At 40.2% G+C, this 9685-nt stretch overlaps 1 pseudogene; it reads left to right on the forward strand.

Annotated features, from left to right (window-relative positions):
- Window positions 1-2814: 2814 nt before the first annotated feature.
- LOC139734372 (tubulin alpha-1D chain-like) lies at window positions 2815-5096 on the forward strand (annotated as a pseudogene).
- Window positions 5097-9685: the final 4589 nt, after the last annotated feature.

Here is a 9685-nt window from a genome sequence, read left to right on the forward strand (position 1 = left end):
CCAAAAATGTAGCTCAAGTTGGGCTGTGTTGGAATACATTTTTAAGATGGGGGGGGGGGGGTGAGCAATCAGAAACCTCAGTTGCGATCTTAACAAATTTAATTTGTAGAGGGAGACAAGAAGTGACGAAACTCGCATCGGAACCTTCACCCCTCTGAATAATATCTTTCTTTCGTTTAATCAGAAACTAGTTTGCATACTTTGGTCATTACTTGGTTATCATTGGTTACATAAGACACAGAATCCTCGTGCATAATAGTAACCTATAGCTTACTTGTTTATATTTCCCAAGGATTTCATTTTGTTTCACTGTTATTACTTCCTCTAGCTCTGGATTTCCACCATGTAAGATCATAGTTGGTGGAAACTGAACAGGGTAAGACGCTTAATTCAAAATGGTATTATTTCTTTTCTTTTATGTTCAACAGTTCCCTGATGTGCTTCCTTAAGTTGGTTGGAGAGGCCCAAGGGTCATAGTGATTTTGATTGCTTTTTTCCAACCCGGCTCCTTCGGGAAGCTCAACAGGGAAAGCCTGACACTTTGTTTTCTTGTGTTTTGTTTGTTTATTCTGTTTCTCTGTTATCACTTGTATTGTTTTGCAAATGCCGAATAAATAATAATAAATAATAATAATAGTTGGTTTGCTAAGTTACAGATTATGTAACACCTTGGCAGAAGTTCTATTGGGCCAAGTTTATCGCGTTTATATTCCTTGCAGGGCCTTTGCTTTCCAATGATCAAAAATCTGTACTATTTGTTCGTGTGTTTTTTGTTTGTTTGTTTGTTTGGTAGCTTAAGTATTTGTACTGAGTTCACAGTATTTGAATGTATTTATTGCGAACAGATGACGCACACAACTATGGATACAAATCTCGGTCATCGGAGAAATATTCACCTACCTGTGTAGGTTTTAATTTACCCGGTACTGTGTGAGTATAAAAATCAGCTTTAATGTAAACTTTGGAAGGGTTGCGTGAGCAGTTACCATAAAGCGTAATCGGCAAAGGTTATGGCCTCTCCGGGTGTCATTTATCTAAAGAAGAATGCATGAAATGCAATGTCAAACGAGAAGTAAGTATCATCACTGCAAATTTCTTGTGTTTTGTGTCAATCCGCAGGTATGTGCTCATTGCTAGTGTGTAAAGACGCATAGGTTAGTTGCCAAGGCAAAATCAACGAGAGACGCCAACGTTTCTCATGAATCATTCATGTCCAAGAAGCATCTTTTAAAGTTGTGATGCGACGCACTTGACTGTGAAGCCACTTGAAGTATTAAAAAAAAAACATGCCTCTCTGAGCAGCGTGTCGTAGAAGGAGACAAAAACCAAAGAAGGGATATTCTTTTGAAAGTAAACCACCTTGCATTTGGCATTATCATTTAGATTGGCGCGCTCAGCCATGTGTTTTATTCGCTCTCTCCATTGGTCAATCGGGTCAATCGATATCCTAGAAGTAAGGGTTCTATATCAGTGTATATAGGCAGGTGGTTTCCAAGTAAATACCACAAAGGCTCTTTCATACCCTACCATCAACATAGGAGGAGAAGAAGCGTCCTTCAAAAACTTCAGATACTCTTAAAGACATAAGCATCCAACATGGTGAGTTTGAAAACTATTAATTCTTCTTCTTCTTCTTCTTCTTCTTCTTCTTCTTCTTCTTCTTCTTCTTCTTCTTCTTTCAACAATGTGATGGTAGCTAGGAAAACAAACCCATAGACGATTTTTATGGATTCAATACGCTAACTCCTGAAAACTAAATTTTGGCATTCCAACTGTAGAAAGCGTCCTCCTAAGAACTCAGGGTTTGAAAAGATAAAAGCAACAAACAAACAAAATGATGGTTTAAATGTTGTATAAATCTTCAACTGCAGTTTTGATTGTGTGCTACAATTAAGTCAATGTTCCACTATTTTTCTCTCAACTTTTAAGAAGGAGAAAATGTCTCGCTTTTATATGTTTTCCCAAATCATATTTTCTTACTTGCTAAACATAGGGCTCCTAAACTATTTTTGTATACGACACGGAAGAGAATGCCTCAAGGTTTATAGCTGGATTTGAGGGTATGTCTCATGAAACGTTGACAATTTCCAATGACCTATAGCTGTCATATTAAGAATATACGGGACTCCATAGCTGCTAAACAACGAACCTGAGAAATTTAGGCCTTCAGGCGTTTTCATCATTTTTTTTTGTTGAAAAACAAAAACGTACTCAGATTGCAAGCAAAATGTTGAAACTGAAATACCTCTAGCATAGAAGTCGCTCAATATTGATGGCTTCATACGATAAATCATGGCTTAAGATGCATAGGAGAAAATCTTCCCCATTTTAAAGACAAAAATACAAAAACCTTATGAAATAAATGGTATCTAAACATGGTCCACTTCAGTTATCCATTGGCACCGAGTCCTTCTCTGTGATAGTGCATCCCTATATAACTTACTCTTCTTCCAGCACAAGTGCCATTATTTTCTCTTTGTTTTGTGTTTTTTATTGGCGTGTTGGCAAGAACGAATTCTTGAATGAGTCTTTGGAAAATTTGATAATTGATATCGGTGTAATGAGTTCTCTTTTGGGTAATTTGTGTCAATTTTAAGCTGCAATACACTGTCAGGTGTGAACCCTTCTCCAACGGCGCTCATATGTCATCGAGGTCAATTTTGCAGCCAAAAAAAAGACAAAAAAATGAACAACCCAAAGCATAAAGCAATTTACAGCGTCATGGGGGAGACATTGCCTTAATGATAAGAGAGGGGGAGAGCAATTTTTGGCCCTAGCTGCTTTTGTTCAATTTCTCGAAGTTACATCGACCAGATGATGTTCGTAAATAGTAAAGTTACCTCTTTTAATGTATTCAAACGTAAACTTAAGGAGGATTTTATACAAAATTATCATTCCTAAGTTCTTGACATGCTTGGCTGGCATTACATGTATTCTATCTAATGATTGTAACTCACTTTGTTTGTCCTGTCTTCGTAATGTACATGTAGTGTTTTGTGTAACATGCTGTATTGCTTTTTGTTTTGTTCTTGCAACTGTATATTTGTTCATCTCGGTTTTTTTTATAAATATGAAATAATTTTCCACCAATGCATTTTTTAATTGATTATCTGAGTCGGCCAGATTTTAATGAAATTTTTAATTCCTCGTTGGCTGCTTCCCTTCGGCTTTATGTATTCCAAAGTTCTGTTTTTACTCTGTCTGTCATGATTGTTCATCGATGTCTTTAGCTGCTGTTTTTTATGCTGAACAAATAAACTTCAATTCAATTCAATTCAATTCTTTGATTACCAATTTTTTTTTTCCCTACAGCGTGAATGTATCTCTATCCACGTCGGACAAGCTGGTGTCCAGATCGGCAATGCCTGCTGGGAGTTGTACCTGTCTGGAGCACGGCATCCAGCCCGATGGACAGATGCCTTCTGACAAGACCATCGGAGGAGGTGACGACTCCTTCAACACCTTCTTCAGCGAGACTGGAGCCGGCAAGCACGTTCCCCGTGCCGTCTTCGTCGATCTCGAGCCCACAGTTGTCGGTAAGACCTTCTTATCAATCCATTGATGCTGTCATGTTGTAGAAGAGGGTGGAGTAGAACCACTTTTATGCTTTTAGGATCATCATACAACTGATGAAATCATATTTTCAATAAATCAGTTTTCAATGGGATATGTCGTTTTTATGTGTAGTATATTATTACTTGTTATTTTCTTTTTCTTAGCTATATCAATGTCAAGGAGATTGATCAGTCATTTCATCTATGAAATTTAGTGAAAACTCATGTCGTTATTTAGGATCATTCATCAGGGTACACTGAAAATATTTAAAGATTGCAAACAGTCTAAATAATGATTTTCTCATTACAGTTTTTTTTTTAAAATAACAATCGTGACACAATTACCCAACGATTGCCCGACACAATAAATAATTTCATGGATGATTTGAACTTCTTTCTACCCTTGCAGATGAAGTCCGTACCGGAACCTACCGCCAGCTTTTCCACCCCGAACAGCTGATCACTGGCAAGGAGGATGCCGCCAACAACTACGCCCGTGGTCACTACACCGTCGGCAAGGAGCTGATCGATCTCGTCCTCGACAGGATCAGGAAGCTGGCTGACCAGTGCACCGGTCTTCAGGGATTTCTCATCTTCCACAGCTTCGGCGGTGGCACCGGATCTGGTTTCACCTCTCTGCTCATGGAGCGTCTCTCCGTCGACTACGGAAAGAAGTCCAAGCTCGAGTTCGCCATCTACCCCGCCCCTCAGGTCTCCACGGCTGTTGTTGAGCCATACAACTCCATCCTGACCACTCACACCACTCTTGAGCACTCCGACTGTGCCTTCATGGTCGACAACGAGGCCATCTACGACATCTGCCGTCGCAACCTCGACATCGAGCGCCCCACCTACACCAACCTGAACCGTCTCATCGGCCAGATTGTTTCATCTATCACCGCCTCCCTCCGATTCGATGGTGCCCTCAACGTCGATCTTACCGAGTTCCAGACCAACTTGGTGCCCTACCCTCGTATCCACTTCCCTCTGGCCACGTACGCTCCCGTCATCTCCGCCGAGAAGGCATACCATGAGCAGCTGACCGTTGCCGAGATCACCAACGCCCTGCTTTGAGCCCGCCAACCAGATGGTGAAGTGCGATCCTCGTCACGGCAAGTACATGGCCTGCTGCCTGCTGTTCCGTGGTGACGTCGTCCCCAAGGATGTCAACGCCGCCATCGCTACCATCAAGACCAAGCGCACCATCCAGTTCGTCGACTGGTGCCCAACTGGTTTTCAAGGTCGGCATCAACTACCAGCCACCAACCGTCGTGCCCGGTGGCGATCTGGCCAAGGTCCAGCGTGCCGTGTGCATGCTGAGTAACACCACGGCCATCGCCGAGGCCTGGCTCGTCTGGACCACAAGTTCGATCTGATGTACGCCAAGCGTGCCTTCGTCCACTGTACGTTGGAGAGGGTATGGAGGAGGGAGAGTTCTCCGAGGCTCGTGAGGATCTGGCTGCCCTAGAGAAGGACTACCAGGAGGTTGGTACCGATTCCGTCGGGGGTGAAGGGGAGGAGGAGGAGGGTGAGGAGTATTAGACGACAGCTGAATTCCAGTGACAGTGACTTTTCACAGCGTCTGATGAATGACTTGAAGTTACCACGGCTGTGACGACGACGATGACGACAACGATTGAAAAAACGCTTTCGTAAACTCTAAAATGAAAATGCTCAGGTGATAACATACGCAATAAATGGCAATGTCAACCCCCCCCCCCCCCCAAGAAGAGAATAAAGCTGCTCAGGTGCTATCAGAAGTTTTGCTTAGTGCGTTTCTTTGGATTTTTTTTTTTTTTTTTACAGTGATAATTTGTCATAAGTGTGTGTTCTATTTGCGTGATGGTGGACATTGTTTTTTTTTATAAGAGAATGAGAGTATGATTAAGTTTGACGCGAAATTTAGATGGAAGATTGAAGGATGCGAGATGCGAGATGATCACGCTGTGTGTATGGTCGTGTAGATTAAGAACATGATTATAGCTTTGCTGGATTTTGGCCAAGTGTAAACAAAACAAAACAAAACAAAAACGTACCAAATGCAAGTGATCGCCAATGTCCGACAAGTAATGAAACTGTAAGGACCACTACCTCAGTCAAGTGATAATTGTCATACCAAACAATGAATTGCTAATTGTCAGAATACTGCACAATATATATATATATATATATATATATATATTATATATATAGAGAGAGAGAGAGAGAGAGAGAGAGAGAGAGAGAGGTAATGTATTACGTACAATTGAACAAACAAAATTAACATTCAAATAGAAATCGCGTGATAAATGCGTGAGGAAGTTTGAAACAAAATAGTTCTATATAATTGGACACAGATGGGAACATGTCATAAAACAGACGCCATAATATGTCAGAAATGAGTGGCGTTTTTTTTTTTTTTTGGAAAATGCAATTATACACACACACACACACACACACACACACATATATATATATATATATATATATATATGTACATTTATGTGCATATATACATATATGTAAATAAAGTACAGTAGTCACTATAATTATGACAGATGAAATACGCTCCAAAGATGACAAAATCCATTGCTGCAGATTCAGTATTATACCTCAACACAGTAATGCTACACACACTCAGGTGTATATAAATATAAATATATATATATATATATATATATATATATATATATATCATATGTGTGTGTGTGTGTGTGTATTAAGTGTAATTCCGCCCCACATTCAAGGTGAATTTGATGGCGTTAAATCAAACAAAGAAGAATGGTAAGTTTCCATCAAAATTGGTACTATATGATGCTATGAAAGTGATAGAATTTTCCAATTGTCACATGATTAACTTACGAAAGAATGACATCTAATATACGACGAATGCCAATTTATGCGAAATAACATAAAGGTGATGGATGATATTATGACGTCAAAAGTGTGTCAGTATCATGGTCTCGGCTCACCAAAACTTCCACTAAATTTCCAATGATAGCGTGAAAAAAAAATCCAACTCAATAAATCTTTGCTGTCTAATATGATGACCGTACAAGGAGAAGTGTCGCTTCTGTTTATAATAATCCTCCCAAAACATGATTTTCATTATTATTTCTTTTGTGTGTACGCGTAAACGAATGTGAGAATTGTTAGTTGATGACGTCATCACTTCAGTTAATTGTGTTCACTAACATTGATCCATGAAAGCATATTTGAACATCTACCATTGTCTACAATTTCAGAACCTTTTTATTTCAAGTCTGACTGTGACAAAACTTCTGCCAATCCACTCGTCGGATTTCACTTGTAATTACAGACACTGCAATGTCTATCTAACTGAAAAGACACTCTTGTTACACCACTGGAGATTAGCAGTACTCTAATTTGGTGTGATTCTCCTGATTTCCTTCCATTGGATGACTTTACAAGTGAGTTTAATTACATTTTTGATATTATTATTAAAAATATTTTTCATTACCTACTACACAGAATGTGTGACATGCTCACTGCCACATCTTTTCAACTGCATCCTGTTTAAAATACTTGCAACCCAGCTTACACAATTAATTTGCTTTTCCATGTCGGGCAAACCTTCAGGTAGACTTCTGGCCATCCATGATAGAAGCTGTGTTGTAAATGTGTGTATGTATTACAAGCTAACTAGAGACGTCGATCCTATTATCACAATAGGCGTTTTCACATCAGCCCGATGTTTCGAAATAGCGCGCTATTTTGCTGACTATTTTCTGCGAAAAATATCTCGAGTTTGGATTTTTATCGGGCTGATGTGAAAACGCCTAGTATCGTCATTGTTTGTTATCGCATAAATTATATTAAAACATTATCATTCCAGGCATACATTTACAACAAACGTCATTCCCGCTAGCCATGAAGCTTACTCGAAGCTTGCCCAACGCAGCAACTTACTAATGACGTCAATTTGATCATCAAGGTAGTATTGAATGGACAGACCGTTTCTGTAAAGAATACTGGCAAATATTTCTTCACGTTCTTTGTTCATAAGAATTGCCTTTAATAAGAACCACAAAGCTTGCTGGAGGCTTGATCGGTCTATACCTAGCAACAACGAGTGATTTGCTATGTGAATTCCTGCCCAACAAACATAATTGGCGGGAGCAGGTGAATGGAATTATTTCTTACGAGGCTGTCAGAAAAGAAATGTGCATGAATTTGAATACATTACCCGAACAGTCTATGAATGTCTCTCTGCTTATTTCCCAGTGATCGGGGGAAAACGAATAATGATTGTGAGAGAGTGAGAAGAAAGAATGGAGACTAAATTTGAATAATTGTATCATCGAGCTGGCCCATCGAGTCAGATGTACTGAACGACACCACCGCGCCTTGGGATCCCCGAACACCTGTTAATGAACTATTGCCATTCAGATGAGCATCATCTCCGCACGGTTGTCTGTATTATTATGTGTATATGAGTGTGTGTGTGTGATGCTTGAAGGCGCCACGTACATTGACTTGCACACGGATCGATTTGGTCACCTAGGCTAAATGATTGTGATTCGGCAGACAACTTTACTGAGTACCGAACAGATTCTCTTTTCAGCCCCTGCCATCAACACAGGAGAAGGAAAAGGCTCTTCGCGTTTATAAAATCCCTCGGCTCAGCATTTTGACTCTAGTTTTCTTGGAGTGTACTAATCGTCAGGAACAATGGTGAGTTGGTCTTTTAGGCTGCCTTGACTCTTCAGAGGTTTCGCCTCAGTGAAATATTAAATTTAATTGGAAATATTCCCAAATGTATGTAGTAGCACAGACCAGCAACTGGGATAGGACGGCACACACAAGAAACCGTCAAATGCTATTTGTGTAGTCACTCGTTCAAAAGACAAACACTTCTTCTATAGTTTGTAGTTTTCAATAAAGCTACATCCATGGTTACTCCGATTTTACTGGAACTCGGAGCACAAGTGTTGGCCTTCAGTTTGTCTTATCATTAGATTCAATTTTTTTGTATACTCATGTAAATTACAGCTGTTCCACATTTAACGCCCATATCAGGATGTGTCGCCACTCCTGGTGGTACAGTACACCTGCCCTGTGGCTGGGAACTAAGCATTTTACTGTCTCAAAATATAGAAGGAAAGAAATCCATGTAATATGTGCATTGGCAGACTTGAGGCTCACATGTGTACATAAATTGCTCATTGAGAACCAGTGTGTTTGTACAGTGTACCACGGTGCGAGTTGTATATCTCTTTGTGGTAGGTAACTCGTGCGTGAGTCATCGTGGGATTTCTGAAGCGTGGCGTTGCACCGGCTTTGGTGGTTGCCATTGGCAACCACTGCGTGTATTCTTATTTTGCTTTTGTGTGGTGTTTGTGTGAATGCATGAATGAATGAAGATTTGGTTATTGGGAATATGGGGATGAGTAGGGTCTAGTACCGAGGAGGCATAAGACGAGCACCTCCTTGGTAATGCATTATTGGATACGTGTAAAGCAAGTCCAAAGATTACTCTGCGATTAATGGCTTCTTAAATCCGTATTGATTACTAGTAGTACCATTCATTCTCACTGAATGCATTCCCAGAAGCGATTACTCAAAGTCAGTGGTTTAGTCACCACTGGCAACCACCATGGGTGTACATGTACATGGTAATGCTGATGAGTGTGTTTGTGTCCTTGAGTGTGTGTGTGTGTGTGTGTGTGTGTGTGCGTGCGTGTGTTCAGCATCTAGGGAGCAGTGTTCCTGTGCATGTAATATATTCTGTTGCATAAGGTTTCATTAGGGCGTTTAATTATGTGCAATTAGTCGATATTGTGTGGTAAACTGAATGCATTAATTCTACACATTCACATAAGTATCCCACCGGGTCGGCTGTTGCCAGTAGCAACCAATGCATATTAATTTATTGTTTGTGGTGGTAATGCGGGGGGGGGGGGGGGAGGGGGAGAACTATACTATGCAATTAAGTACGAAGTATTCTGTACGCATGACTTTAGTGAGGCGTGTTTATGACCATCGTCTGGTGATCAAATTACATGCTATTTATCCAGTATTCATACTAAATATCAAATACACTCACATAAGTGCAGCATACCACTTTGCTAATGGTCGCCAATGGCAACCATAGTATTATGTGTGCCTTTGTGTGTGCGTATGAGTGTATA

This window comes from Diadema antillarum, unplaced genomic scaffold, assembly GCF_040938485.1.
Source record: "Diadema antillarum isolate AM-2024a unplaced genomic scaffold, OU_Dant_1.0 seq00000523_RagTag, whole genome shotgun sequence".
Classification (NCBI taxonomy): Eukaryota; Metazoa; Echinodermata; class Echinoidea; order Diadematoida; family Diadematidae; genus Diadema; species Diadema antillarum.